Source organism: Taudactylus pleione, unplaced genomic scaffold, assembly GCF_031769625.1.
Source record: "Taudactylus pleione unplaced genomic scaffold, aTauple2 ptg001107l, whole genome shotgun sequence".
Taxonomy (NCBI): Eukaryota; Metazoa; Chordata; class Amphibia; order Anura; family Myobatrachidae; genus Taudactylus; species Taudactylus pleione.
In genome coordinates this window covers 548,106-564,609 of record NW_028285508.1, presented here as the reverse complement: position 1 = coordinate 564,609, position 16,504 = coordinate 548,106, and positions in this window count along the sequence as shown.

The window sequence follows — 16,504 nt, the reverse complement described above, 5'->3', positions numbered from 1 at the left end:
GGCTGTGCGCAAGCACTTTTGGAGAAACTGGGTCAGTTTGGAGTGCCAGGGTTGGGGTTTGGACTGACGGAGGGGGACAGAGGAGGTGGGGGCAACAGAGTCAAGTGCAGAAGTGAGGGTGATGTTGTAGAAGGAGGCTGCCTGGTTAGGGAAGGCCATGGTTGGTAGAGGAGAGAGGAGAGTATCAAGTGATGAGGACAGGACAGCAGGGTCAAGAGTCTCAAAATTGCGTCTGGTGATGGTGGCTTTGGGTGAGGGCAGGCGTGGAGGAGTTGAGAGAGTGAAGGAAAGCAGATGGTAGTCAGAGAGGGGGAAGGGAGAGTTGGAGAAGTCAGAGAGAGCACACAGATGGGTGAAGTCAAGGTCAAGGGAGTGGCCGAGACAGTGGGTAGCTGTGGAGGTCCATTGAGAAAGTCCATAGGAGGAGGAGAGGGCAAGAAGAATGGTGGATGCAGGATTAGTGATGTCAATAGGGATGTTAAAGTCACCAAGGATTATAGAGGGAAGGTCAGCAGAGAGGAAGTGGGGAAGCCAGGCAGCAAAGTTGTCAAGGAATTGGGTGGGGGAGCCTGGGGGACAGTAGATGACTGCAACATGGAGATGAATTGGGTAGAAGAGACGTATAGAGTGTACCTCAAAGGTGGAAAAAGAATGGGAGGGCTCAGGTGGGATAATGCGAAAGATGCAGTTGGGGGATAAGAAGATGCCCACTCCGCCGCCTTGGTGGTTGTCAAATCCAACAGAGTGGGTGAAGGCGAGGCCCCCATAGTGGAGCGCAGCGGGGGAGGCAGGTTTCGGTGATGGCGAGAAGATTTAGAGTGTGTGAAATAAAAAGGTTGTGGATATCAGGCAGTTTATTGCAGACAGATCTGGTGTTCCAGAGAGCACAGGAGGGAGGGGATGGGGGATATGTGGGTGAGATTGTCTGGGTTGTGGGTGAGGGCGTGTGGGCTAATTACTGTGGTTACTATTACTTAATATTGCTGATATTCACGCTACCTGCTATTAGTGTGCATTCTATCTTGCTTGTTTCCATGGCTGCAGGCTGCTCCATGGTTAATATTACCTTTTGAACTACTACTCCAGTTTTATCTTGCGAACTCTTGCTGTTTATATAAGCCCCTTCTGTCCGGAGGTTAAGACCTGGCGGCATCCTTAGTACTGGTGAGTGCGTTGTTCTTTATGGGAACAACGGGCGGTTGTTATAGGCATAAGCCCTCCCTAGAGTGACTCTATGGGCCTTATACAAATACAGGAGAGATTCATTACAAACACTCTCAAAATTGTCAGCCCCACTGGCTTGGGAATCAGACACTGTACCATGTCATCAATCAAGTCAATGGATGGTTTTAGGATTATGCTGAAAACACATTGATGGGGGGGGGGGTGGGGGTAGTTGGGAGGGGTCGCACCTTTCGTCCCTATGCAGCAAGTGCCCCCTGAACGACAAAGACACAGATGATGATGATAGACACTCTACTAGATCTAGTCAACGATTGTAAATAGGAAGGGAGTTTGACTGGGGGAATTATTCAATAGGTCCCTTTACATAATAATAAAAAATATTGTCCTCAGGTTAACATATTTTTTTCCTTTTACTGGTATCTCGGGGGGGGGGGGGGCCTTTTGCCAGACATAATGAAGCCTCAGGATATGTGTTTACGTTCCGGCGTTTGGCATTACTGAGCTGCACCTGTAGTTTGGCAACGAACAAAAATAAAGTAATTTGGCATTTTTGTTGCAATTGTATTCAGAAGGGAAGAAGGTAATTAGCTCTCATATTAAGTTACCTAATGACTTCCTAATGAGTCAGCTCCAAATGTTTTATAAGACCAGTCAGTCTGGTTCTATCGTGTCCCCTCGGAACGTGTAACACTTTGTCCTGTTTTGTTTAGGTTTCTTAATCAACCGCCCGCAGGTGCACTGTGGATGAAAGCTGACGTTTCCCGTCATGAGGATCTGTATCATGTCCTGAAACAGGCTTAAGCAATCTCTGGCTGGTAAAGGCATGCTGAGACTGGTAGTCCCACAGCACCTGGGAGTGCCCTAGGTTGCATAGTAGAAATGAGCACAAGTTGAGTTTCACTGAGTTCCAGCAATACAATACCGGTCTGCACTGTAACAGCAAGTTTTCATAATGCGGGATTTATACTGTAGATTGGGGTGAAGATGGTCAATTCTCTCTGCTGCAAGGAGAAGTGAGGCTACAGCGTTAGGCCTGGGTCCCCTTAAGGCCATGAGTAATAAGGCAAATGTTTTATTAAACAGTATTGAAAATTGATCTCATCCCTGTGGCCAACCTCTGCCTTACAATAATTCCTTTCTTCGCATGGGCGAATGATCTTCCTATTGACCAAAAATAACATTTGTAAGTTATAGGACAAAACTGAAAGTTAATACAATGTTGGACATTCCTTTAAAGATTAGCAATTCTGCAGGTTGGTGGCTTAATGGACATTTCTAAATATATTTGACAATTATAATGACGTCTATTTACCTTGGATGAGATAAAGTGAACGGAGAAGTGCCAACCAACCAGCTCCTAACTGTTATTTTTTTTTTTCAGACACAGCCTTTTGGAGCTGGCATTTAGGAGCTGATTGGCTGGTACTTTATCTCCATTCAAGGTTTCGTAAATAGACCCCAAAGGCTGTTTACACCTTTATCCATGGGCCCACGTTGTCAGTGATTAATATATTGGCTCTGCCAGTCCTTCTGTCACAGCTACTAGTCTCTTACAGGGGATGTACAGTATATGCAGGAGAAGATTCCAACACCTGGAACAACAGGTAACAGCAGCGCACTTCAGACTATACTTTAGGATCGGAAATCAGGAACGTAGTGGACAGGCCTCGTTTGGTATCACCTGCGTAGTAACTATATACTTTTGTGCCATGGGTGAGGTAGAACAGTGGCGCCTCCACATTATGGTGGGAGTAAATGCTTCTTCCGAGCAATGGCGCACAGCAAGTGGAGGAGTGACTCACCACTCGTGGGGGCATGCCTAGTCCCTTTCCAACCATGCGATGTCTCTCCCACTTGTTATTGCAGATTTCACTACTTGTGGTTGCTGGTGTGTTACAATTTGCTGCTTGGCCACACCCTGATATATTGGGGCTCACTTTATAAAAGATATAATAATCATCTCCTGGAAATCCGAACAACGACAGCTCAGTACTGTTCTTTGGGATCTTTGTCTGTGTTCTTCCCACAGAAGTGGGTTTACTTGGAAAATAAATCCTGGATTATGTGGAACCAGGACATTCCTAAATGTAATGAAATACCGGTGGCTGACTAGCCCCTTCCCGCAGCCTAACCGTTCCCGGGGGGGTGCCTAACTCTAATTTCTCCCCGGGGGTCCCTAAACCTAACCTCCCCCCCCCCTCTTTCCCCGGGCTAACGTGCATACTTACAGCAGATCCGTCATTCGGGATTCCGGCGGTCGGGATGCCAACGCCGGTATGCTGATCCCCTTCGGGATAGCTGCATCAGCATTTTGCCGGGCGGTCGGATTCCGGTGTTGGTATATAGACGGCAGGCATACCATCCACCGGCATAATCACTACATCTCGATGGGGGGGGGGGGGGATATGCATCTGAAGCACTAGGCCACATATCCCCATTGAAATGAATGGGCCCTTGAAATTAATGGACACGGCAATTGTGTTTAGAGAAAATAGACACTAGAAAACATTGAATCACATTTCATCAGTTCAGCTAGATGGTGCAATTTTCTATAGCCTTAGCCCAGACCTAAAGTTACACTTAGTGGGAATTAAAATAAAAAATATATATATACACACACACTACCGTTCAAAAGTTTGGGGTCACTTAGAAATGTCCTTATTTTTGAAAGAAAAGCATTGTTTTGTTCAATGAAGATAACTAGCTGCAAACGTCTGGTTTTTAAAGGAATATCTACATAGATGTAGAGACGCCCATTTCCAGCAACCATCACTCCAGTGTTCTAATGGTACATTGTGTTTGCTAAGCTTGTTAGAAGACTAATGGATGATTAGAAAACCCTTGAAAACCATTGTGCTATTATGTTAGCACAGCTGAAAATGGGGTTGCTCGTTATAGAAGCTATAAAACTAGTTTTCCTTTGAGCTAGTTGAGTATCTGTTGCATCACATTTATGGGTTCGATTATACTCTCCAAATGGACAGAAAATTAGAACTTTCATGTGAAACTCAACATTCTATTCTTGTTCTTAGAAATTAAGGCTATTTCTTTCAAGAATTTGCCAAGAAACTGAACATTTCCTACAACGCTGTGTACTACTCCCTTCAGAGAACAGCACAAACAGCCTCTAACCAGAGTAGAAAGAGAAGTGGGAGGCCCCGGTGCACAACTGTGCAAGAATACAAGTACATTAGAGTCTCTAGTTTGAGAAATAGATGCCTCACAAGTCCTCAACTGGCAGCTTCATTAAATGGTACCCGCAAAACGCCAGTGTCAACGTCTACAGTGAAGAGGCGACTCCGGGATGCTGGCCTTCTAGGCAGAGTGGCAAAGAAAATCCATATCTGAGACTGGACAATAAAAGGAAAAGATTAATATGGGTAAAATAACACAGACATTGGACAGAGGAAGATTGGGAAAAAAAGTGTTAAGGACAGACAAATCAAAGTTTGAGGTGTTTGGATCACACAGAAGAACATTTGTGAGACGCAGAACAAGTGAAAAGATGCTGGAAGAGTGCCTGACGCCTTCTGCCAAGCAAGGAGGAGGTAATGTGATGTCTGGGGCTGCTTTAGTGCTGATAATGTGGTAGATTTGTACAAGATAAAAGGGATTTTGAATAAGGAAGGCTATCACTCCATTTTGCAACACCATGCCATACCCTGTGGACAGCACTTGATTGGAGCCAGTTTCCTCCTCCCAACAGGACAATGACCCAAAGCACACCTCCAAATTATGCAAGAACTATTTAGGGAAGAAGCAGGCAGCTGTTATTCTGTCTGTAATGGAGTGGCCAGTGCAGTCACCAGATCTGGTATGCAATCGGGAAGCCGACTGCCTAAATACCGGCAGCCAGCTTCCCGACTGTCATATCCCGGCAAGGGTGAAATGCCGGGCGTCTAGATGTAGACGCCCGCATTTCCCCGACGCCGGGAGACCAGCGCCCGGCATCCCAATTCTAGAGATGCCGGGCGCCGCGAGCGGACAGCCGCGGGGGGGGAGGGTTAGGTTTAGGGCTCCTGGGGGGGACTTAGGGTTAGGCACCCCCCTGGAGGACTTAAGTTTAGGCAGTGGGGAAGGGGGTGGTTAGGCTTAGGCACTTAGAGGGGGGATTAGGGTTAGGCACTTGGGGGGAAAGTTAGGGTTAGGCACCCCTAAGGAGGGTTAGGGTTAGGGGGATTAGGTTAGTAGATACTTACCTATCCACGATCGGGCTTCCGCTGCTTCGAACTCTACTCATGTCGGGCTGACGCTGACGGGAATCGAACCGCTGGTCATGCGGCCGGCGGTATTTCATACCCATTCCCCAGATCTCAACCCCATTGAGCTGTTGTGGGAGCAGCTTGACTGTATGGTAAGCAAGAAGTGCCCATCAAACCAATCCAACTTGTGGGAGGTGCTCAGGAAGTGTGGGGTGAAACTTCTTCAGATTACCTCAACAAATGAACAGCTGGAATGCCAAAGGTCTGCGATGCTGTAATTGCTGCAAAAGGAGCATTCTTTGACGAAATCAAAGTTTGAAAAACAAAATTATTATTTCAAATAAAAATCATTATTTCTAACCTTGCCAATGTCTTGACTATATGTTCTATTCATTTTGCAAATCATTTGATAAATAAAAGTCAGTTTTCATGTAAAACACGAAAATTGTCTGGGTGACCCCAAACTTTTGAACGGTAGTGTGTGTATGTGTGTGTGTATAAGTGTGTATATATATATATATATATATATATATATATATATATATATATATAAACACTGCATACAAAAATGTTTTCTTAGATCTTTAAACGCTCTTTACACACACATGCATAGATGTATTTAATGTGCTTTTCCTTAACAAAATAAAATTTACCTTGGTGGTAATTTGACTTAAATGTATGATTAGAGATGTCTTTAGAGCTCATATATCTGCTCTCCTAGTAGTGATTGTATCTGTGATCTCCGGTGAATATAATCATTATAAGGAGCCATTTTTCTGCGCACGTCCAGCATTCCAGCCCTCTCCTATGACTGTTACACAGAGCGCTCAGGTTGCGTCACTGCCAGCAGAACGAATGTCCTATATTTGGAGACTATGGGCCTGATTCAGAGCCATTCGCAATTTGCGGACGTTCGTTCAGGAAAAGGGGCTGGCTATTTAAATGAACCGTTCGCTCTTTGCGGTCTGTTCACTCCTCTATGTCTGAACGAGCGAACAAAACATGAGAACGTAATTTAGAAAAAAACGCCCCCTTGCCGCTCGCATCCTACGTCATGTCCGCTATTTATTAGATTAATCGAGTACATCGACCAGGGTATGAACTGCTCGCTATTCTTGGGGTTGGTTTTTCCTACCACAATTTTGCGAGCAGTTCTGACTATAAAATAACCCAGTGACGTGGTCAGTGACGCTGCTGTATTAATTATGCACACCCATAAAACGCCCGTTTTGACCTTTAAGCACGCCTGCGTTCGGATCTCCACTCCCCGTTTTCAAGCACCTTCCTCTGTTACCACCCACAAACGCCTCATTCTGTCACTCAAAATAGCAGGCATTCGCAATTTAGCGAACAAACGATTTTCGGCCGCAATGACTGGTTCGCGCATGCGTATTATGATCCGTACGCATGCGCAGTTGGGCAAACATCGCTCGGAGCGAACGAGCAGCCACTTGCGTCCGGCTCTGAATCAGGCCCTATATACTGTTATTGGTGTTTGGGCTGAGAACGGTGCCATGCTGAGATGTGACCATTCTGTCCGGTCAGACTCTCCTCACAAGGTTCTGCTTAAAGCATAAGAAAACATCTTGTCACCTCTGACATGACGTCGCCCCCTTTAGTTATGGCGCACAAGCGTACAACAAGCGTTATTTGTGTGACAGCTCATCGGTCATAAATCTAGGCTTCAAAGCTTCCACTGTACCTTAAGCAGAGCACTCACTGTCCATCATTTATCTGGATAAAATTAATAATGATATTCTCTCCCTAGTGAGCTAATTATAGCATGACTTGTGACTACGGTGATTTATTGCAGGATCCCTTGTCCGTAAATTTATTAAGTAAACTTGCATAGACCCTGACTTATTTCCTTGCCTTCCCTGATGATGTATTCTTCAAAACATACTGTAATAATGTCTTACATTTCTCAGCAACTGTTTAACAGGTCATGTAAAAGTTTAACCTCAAAAACGTGCTTAAATCCTCCTCGCTGTTCTTTCCCGTATGATCCTGCAGCTCTTTCTTTAGATAGTTACTATTCATCTTATGAAAAGCCAAGCCAGGCCTGTTTCTACGTCTTTGCACACAGTTCTCATAATTCACGGGTTCTTGGGGGTCTATTAACTAAGCCTTGGTTGGAGGACAAAGTACCAGCCAATCAGCTCCTAACTGCCATGTCACAGGCTGTGTTTGAAAAATGACAGTTAGGAGCTGGTTGGCTGTCACCTTATCTCCGTATACTTCATCTCCACCCAAGGCTTAGTATATAGACCCCTTTGTAACAAGAGGGTAAAGTTTAACAAAAAAGTATGTAAACGCTGCCTTACGCTGCCCATTAGAGTGAATGTCCCCTGAGTACTGGAGACTAAACGCACCGGGGCACAAGTGTCAACCTAAACAAACATTGTCCATTGAATAACAGAACAGTTTTGATGCACAGATGGTTCCATGTAATGTGTAAGTCTCTGTTTGTGTCACTGTCCAAGTTATTGATGGTAACACTGGGACATCTGGGCGGCCGCGTCTTCTGATTTTCCCTGCTCTTTTCTTTCCTAATGTATTGCAGAGATATTTGAGGTCTTGTTGCCATAAATGACTGTGACATGGTTTAGCTGACAGGTCTGGTGTGTTTGCAGGCGGGAAACTACTTATTCACAGATAACTGGGATTTTCTGCACTAGCTGCGAAATCTTAACACGAGTAAAAAAACACAGGCATGATGGAGCCTTTCTCAGCACCCAGATGTCCTCCCCGGCTATAGCCGCTGTGCACTCTGTATTTTATCTTCTGTGCCAAAAAAAATGACAACACTCTGATCCTCTAAGCTAACAGACAAAGTCCACCATTGAATACGGGATATAGGTTAATTACATACATTTCAAAACAGACGGCTGCATGTCAGTGGATATTAGCGAATTAAACTAGATTATATAGGAATTTCACAGGTGCAATCTATAGGAATAAATTTGTGGGTTTGAATATTTATGTACAGAGCGAGTCTTTGGCCCTCATTCAGAGCCGTTCGCTATTTGCGGTCGTTCGTTCAAAAACAAGGGGTGGCTATTCAAATGATCCGTTCGCACATTGCAGTCTGTTCACACCTCTAAGTCTGAACGAGCGAGCAAAACATACGCTCGTTTATTTGTTAAAAACGCCCCCTGGCCGCTCGCACCATACGTCATGTCCGCTATTTATTAGATTAATCGAGTACATCGACCAGCGTATGAACTGTTCGCTATTCTTGTGGTTGGTGTTTGCTACCACAATCTTGCGAGCAGTTCTGGCTATAAAATAACCCAGTGACGTGGTCAATGACGCTGCTGTTTTAAATATGCACACCCATAAAACGCCCGTTTTGACCTTTAAGCACGCCTGCGATCGGATCTCCACTCCCCATTTTCAAGCACCTTCCCCTGTTACCACCCACATACGCCTCATTCTGTCACTCAATAGCAGGCACTCGCTATATTGCGTACAAATGATTTTCGGCCGCACTGACTGGTTCGCGCATGCGTACTAAAAACCGTACGCATGCGCAGATGTGCAAACATCGCTCAGAACGAGCGTACTGCCGCTAACGAGCGGCTCTGAATGAGGGCCTTTGCCAAACTGACCAAACACATTTTTCCCCACTATCAATTCAAAAAAGTTGGCTGCATTTTTCTAGAGGGTACAAGTAGCTTTAATTACAGTATTGCATTGCTCGTTGTGATACCTGGATTGGTGCCCAACACTTTCCTTAACACTAATCCGCTTCATAAGACACCACCTAAAACACAATTAGTGTCAATTTCATTATTAAATCTACCACAAATGAACTACTAATGCACACTTAACAGAAAATGGACATTGGACCTCATTCAGAGTCTCTTGCTAGGGCACGCTCGCTCACTGGGAGCGATAATCGCACATCTGCGCATGCATATAATTCGCAGTGCGCGTACGCAAGTCATTCGTTGCAATCTGATTTTGCTAGCTCGCAAGCCACTTTCAGGTCGCTGCTTTGAGTGACAGTGCCGTTTGTGGGTGGTAACAGGGGAAGGTGCTTGTGAACGGGGGTGTGGATGTGCGAACGCAGGTGTGTCTGACCGTCAGAACGGCGTTTAATGGGTGTGCATAATTAGCAAAGTAGCGTCATTGCACACGTGACTTGGTTGTTTTTTAGCCTGAACTGCTCTCAGTGCTTGGGGTAGGTTAGGTCAACCCCAAGCGCTGCGAGCAGCTCCGATGGCCCACGATGTTCACGATTAATCAGACTCTTCCCAGGGACGACGTGTGCTGCGAGTGACAGGTGGGAGGTTTTATAGTCCAGCGTATGCTAACTGCCGTCGCTCACTAAGACATAGAGGGCGTCCTTACAGCGCAAAGAGCGATCGCTTGATTTGCATACCTGGCCCCTTTTTGCAAGCGAGCGATCGCATCTTGCGAGAGACTCTGAATGAGGTCCATTGTCTTTATCACCAACATTTTAGTGCAGCTAATCAAAGACCATTCTAAAATAAAAAGTAATTTTAGAATAAAAAAAATAATAATGTAATAAAAGTGTGCAAGAATTTTTGTCAGGGGCATAGAAAGATATCCCATAGAAATTGTGTGAAAAAAGTGTTTCTTGGATTAAATATCTGTTATGGACATAATGATGTATAAAAGTAACATTTCATATATAACCATCCAAAAATACATAGTTATTTTAATTTTTTTTTTTTTCATTTTTAAATGTTTTAAAAATAATTTTCATGTGAAACAGAAATGTAATGGTTTGGTGAGGATTTCACAGAAAGTCTGTAGAAAGTGAAACAATAAATAATAGTCGCTTTATAAAAAATAAAAAATAAAAAATATCCAGTGCAAAAAAAATACATTTTCAACTGTGAATGTTTTATAGTTTTGGAAAATATTTTTCTCCCTCTAATTTTTTTTTTTTCTAAACCATTCTGGTTTTACTTTGTTGGCTTTTATTTTCATACAATGATAATAAAAATAGCAACAATTTTAAATAACTGCACAGCTAAAGTATTATTTTTGTTACTACATTTTTCCTTTGTCGTTTTTGTAGAATTACCCCAATTATCTTAGGCTGGGTACACACTAGGCAGCCCGCCAATATGACGCCTGATGGAACGTTATATCTGGGCATCGGTATAGGCACCACTTGGGGAGGGTTAGGGAACTTACCTGCCTTAGTCGGGATCTTCAGTGATCAGGAATCCGGAGTCTGTATTTCTGACATCTCATACCCATCCCGCAGAGACATAGCAAACGGCAAAGAAATGGACATGAAGCAAGCATACAGAATATGCTGAATAAAGTTGCATTAGTCAAGGTGGGGGGGATAAAGAGAGCGATTAACAGTTTTGGTACCATCACTGGCCTAATCCTGGCGATGTGTCAGAGGTGGAAGTGACTGGCTTGGAAGTAGGGACTGCAAGTGGGGGATGAAAGAGAGGCAGCAATGGAGAATGTTATGTGGCAGATAGACAGGCAAATGTTTCAAGTTGAGTAAAGCCCTATTTTCTGTATTTTCCAAAAAATGATGCCAAAAAAAAACATAACACCCCCCCCCCCACCTACAGTGCCGCGACACCTCCAGGCGCTCCTTCCGTAGAAAATTTTAACAAAGTGCATGCACAGCTTTATATGCTGATGTACACAAACCACTGGAGATTGCAGTCAACGCAAAGGGCGATACAGAATGTGTCTTAGCGCAGAGATAATTATGATGTTGCGTACACACTAGCCCATATTAAGAGCGATTGAACGATATCGTAACCACTCAATCGTTCACAATATCGGCCAGTGTGTATGCCGTCAACGACCAGCGATGCACGCTCCCGCTGGTCGTTGACGACATTATTCATTGCCCGAACCTGCTGTCCAACCTGATGATATAGTCGGGTTGTGCAGGTTCGGGGATGTGGGAGGGTGCCGGCACTGAACGATATCGTTAATGATATCGTTCAGTGTGTGTTCTCAATGGTGTTAATGACATTGGGCACACACCTGCCGGGAAAACACTAAGCGATATCGCTCAGTGAGAATATCGTTTAGTGTGTACGCACCTTAGTCATCCATTGGACAAATGGCCATGAAGAAAATGTATCAAACCTTGGAGAGAGAGAAAGTACCAACCAATCAACATCTTTTATGTCACAGGAGCTGAGTGGTTGGTACTGTATCTCCAAGATTTGATACATCTCCCCTCATGTTTGATATTTTTAAAAAGAACTTTCTTATTTGGTATTGTTGTTGAACGTCACTGTCTGACCGCATGTTCTATCAAGCCTTATTAATAAGAATAATTTCAGATGACCATTTCTATTGGATAGGAAGGTTGTATTCATGGTCATACACATATCAACGTAAGCCTAAATAAGTTGAATTGACCAATAACAGCTGTACACATGTGACAATCTTCCACGCCCTCAGGCACACGCTTGCCGCAGCGCTGATTTGTTCGTACTATAGAAAAAGCTCGCTACCCCTAACCATTACATCTGCAGAATTAATTTTATTTATTTATTATAAAATTATAGTGTATTTCATTTTGCACCGCCTGCAAGCAATTTCTGCGCATTGATTATATTTCAGCTTTGTCCTCCAAGTCTGTAAGTATTTACCTAATAGAAAGAATAATAATAATGTTATCCAAATGTTCCCTCATTTACAATCCTTCCTAATATGGCAGCCTGTATCAGGACCAATCGTAATTTGCAGATACTTTATGGCGTCCGACTGGAGCCGCCGCAACCCCCCCCCCATGAGGACGTATCGTGACAGATGCCAGATACGAAAATATTATTCTCATCCCCCCCCCCCGTTCTCATCATAGCTAGCCAGGTTTAAATACAGCACATTATCTTTGGAAGCTGATGGGACAATTATTTAATCAAGTGAGATATTATAGGTCACTCAAGGTGAATCCAAACAACATGAAACTAATTGTTCCTGGAATTCCCAAATTATTGACTGAAGTCTGAAACCCATTCAGGCCAATATCAACATGTTGAGGCTTCTACTGAAACCATTATGTATTAAAAAAAAAAAAAAAAAATGGAACTTAAAATAATTATTGTGCATTTCATGCTTTTAGCCATAAAAGAGAGTAACACCTGACAACTTTTTATGTTCATTTATACACAGAAGCCCCTGACAATCGATATTGTGTATTTATGTTATATTTTGTGTGATTAGTAGCAGTATACAAGGTAAAGCAAAGTGACGGATCTTCCACGCTGATTCTGCGCGGCTTAAATACTGAACAGCTGGCGAAAGTTCTCCCCAGGGCTGGAACAGCAAACATAATAAATGAATAAGGTCTCGAGCAAGTACGCTCAGCAAGCCTCTAAAGAAATGTAAACTCATAAACTTTTATTGCATCAATAGAAACCTGCCTAGCTATGTAACATCTACATATTTTACTCTACTGAGCTTGATCGTAGGACTAACCTGGTCAAAAATCTTGATTAAAAATAAAAAATGTAATGAAAAATAAATTGATTCAGTTTTTTGTTTATTTTTTTGGCTTAGATTCCTCTTTTTATGTGATTGGTGATATACTGAGGGCTGTTGGGTAGATACAGCTCTGAATGTATACGACACAAGTAAACTCCGTTCATGTCAATAAACTTGCTGGAGCATCTAACCAGTAATGACATGGAATTAATTACCCATATGCTGGCGATTTTCCATAGTTATCGCACCGATCCGTCATACGGTAGATAGGTCCCATGACTAAGCCCTGAGAAATTTTCCTTTGGCAAGTGCAATAATATTCGAAGGCTTCATACAGGAACATGTCTGTCTTCCATTATGTTCCAGGCGCACACGGGGGGCTTTCATATGTCTACAATTTGAAAGGATCATACGTGTTAATAGTTTACTGTGTCAGCACAATGAGGCCAATGTCAGCTTTAAATGTCCAATCGGCCCTATGTGGTCTCGGGCCATGCACCCTCACAGCTTTGTTTTCTATGTCCTGTCACCCACCTGACAATTTCTGCAACCCATTCGTTTAGCTGGTAACATGCCCCCACCTATCAGGATTGCTGGGATCTAGGGCCCGGGACCACTGTCACTTGTGAGATACCTTGCTTTTCACTAAGCATTCATTTATAGATTACATAGCACGTGTGTGGTGGATACAGATGATTTTGAGGCAGCAGACACCAGACCCAACCCCCCTTACAAGTAGGCTAATGCTAATAGTGATAGCAGCATTTCTTTAATGCCCAATAATGCATTTATATTTTATTGGAAAACATAGACAACCGCTAGTTACACTCATGCTGTAGATAATAACCTATGAACACCAAGAACACGTCTCCAAATTCATAGTGATCAGTTTTTCTCCTGGAAGCCTGGCTCCTGACTGGGCACACGGAAAAAAACCAATCACATGGTGCCTTGTAAGTAACCAATGAGGTTAGTAATCACTATCGGCCACTGGGAAGGGATCGTCTGGACCTATTCTACGACCGCTCCCATGTGTTAACGAGCTCTGACGTACAGTACGCTGGGATGTCATTGGTAGTCACATTTTTTACCAGCTGAAAGTTAATAAAAATATAGTGATAAGGAAAAATAAAGTTGGGCCGGACTCTCTGTTTCAGTGCCTCCTCCTGGACCAGTCTGGACTCAGCTACAGATAACAGATGGTAACTCGGGAAGCTTTGTAACTTTGTGCTTCTGTGAAATATCCAACCCAATCTGGGTGAATTTCCCTGCAGCTTTGCTCATCTCTGTAAAGAACTGGCACCGTCTATCATTTGTTACACTGGTATATTTACTAAAGATCGATTTTGCTTTTTTGGGGTGTTTTTCCATCACTTTTGCTATCCGCTCATTTACTAAAGTGCAAACTGACGAAAAACCAACCAAATGACTGACTTTAGAATGGAATAATACATTGGCTCACTATATCAATGTTTTTTAGTTACAAGAATAGAAACACCGGATTTACTATGCGTTGGGTTTAGAATTTGCTGCAAAGCCGATTGCAAACCCGCCCAAACAATAGACCTCACTATGATCTGTGCAGGTTTTGTTGTATAAATATTGGTGTTAAATTAGGCTGGTTTGGGAAAATGGGGATAAAAACCTATGTGGGATCCCTCCAATTTTCCAATAACCAGCATCAGGCTGTACAAGCCAGGGAAGCTGACACTATAGCAGAGGGGGACACACAGCATAGGGCCCCCCTGCCAGAAAGGAAACCAGTCAGCCCAGGACTAGAATCCCCAGAGAAGTTAGGACCCCCTTATCCGGAAAAAAAGCTGTACCCCCTCCCCAAAGACAGCCAGTCTGTGTGCTATTTACAGTACCCCTGGGGCTTTTGGGTGCGGAGGTAATAGATGAAAGTGTTAAATAATATTGTTTTTTGCCGGTGGACTACAGATCGTTTGCCCTGGCACAAATGCCAACATGCCTGGACAACATCCCCTATGGAGAGGTCACTTGGGGACACTCTCCATAGGAATGAATGGGTATGTGCTGATTGGTCAGTACGTGGGAACTGCAGCAAACTGACCAATCAGCGCATCCCCTTTACACTGTGAGCTCTCAAGAGCAAGGCCGTCTTCCCAACATGTGCCATCATACCTGGACAGGCTTGCTGGGACCAGTAGTCCAGCGGTAAAAAAATAAATAAATCAAAATTAGTCACTTGACTATTACCTCTGCACCCAAACACCAGGGGGGGGGGGTAAAAGAGACCTGCTTATGCTTGTGGAGGGGGGGACCATATTTTTGTGGGGCCCACACTGTGTGTCTCTCTGCTATAGCGTTAGATCCCTGCTTGTACAGCCTGGTGCTTGCTATTTGAGAATCCTACTTTCCAATACCAGCCTAGGCTCGGAGGAACAAGGCTGTTTAATGATTTGGGGGGGGGGATGGGGGGAACCCCAAACCATTCATTTTTTTTTTCTTTCTTAAATGTAACATTTGAACAACATTTATACAACGAAGCCTGCACAGATCATACACATACTGAACTGTGCAGTGCATTAAACCAGCGCAAGCTTACGGTAAAGTGCCGGTTGAATTGCTGCAGAATAGATATTGATGGATTACAAAACCGATGCATAGTAAATACTGTTTTTTTTTTAGACTGCCCGTCGGATTCATTTAGACAGCAAATCCTATCTTTAGTAAATAGATCTACCCCATAATCACAGTATCCAGCGCTGATTCTCAGGGAGTCTATGCAGCGACTGTCACATTGCTACTGATATTCACAGCGAAGGCTCCTTAACATGAAATCAGGGTCACAGGTCTGAAGAGATTCTAATTTGACTTATTCAGCTTTTTTGTGCTTTTTACTTCAGTTTGCAAATGCTTCTAAAGAAAGATGCGAATGATATAGAGGAGCCCTGGGAAATCCTGGGAGAGCCGCCAAGTATATAACACAGGATGATGTGGATGACAGCCAAACGGTGTGTTAGGGTTCAGCCTACATCACTTGTATATCTTCCTGATTACATACCACACTTCATCTATATACAATAGCTGTACTCTATTATAGCTGAGCAAAGTGGTATATATAGTCACAAGCTTCTAATTTATTTATTTATTTTAGGCCCCGAGATACCAGCTTCAATCACTCAGTGCAGTGTGAGAAAACTGTGCTGGGGGCATGGGGTCTTCAAACCCTCCCTAATAGGAGAAGGCCGCCGTTTCTCCCCATCCCCTCGTCCATAAGGCCTCATTAATTCAGGACCCTTTTGCCGAAGCTAGGGGGTCCCCTTGACAGTGCTGTACACAGTGCAGAGGTGCGGTCCATCACCAGTGATTTTTCGGGCAGCCCTGCCTCAGACAGCACCATATGCACATAGCTCCTCAGGTTTCAAGCAGCCGGCCTCTAGGCCAAAGGACCAGGTTACGGCCCATCAACCTCAGGGGGTGCATTTAAGTTCCACAGCATACATAGGCATCTACACCTGATCATAGCCGGAAGACCGCAAAATGTCTTGTAATGTCCTAAGATTTTGCAGCATTGGGGCATATTATTACCATTATCCTGTAATATCGTTATACAGTATTTGGTGAATAATATGCCATCACAGATATATAAAGGGTAGTGATGTCACTTCTGTGAAATTATTGGTGGAATGTGGTGATGTCAT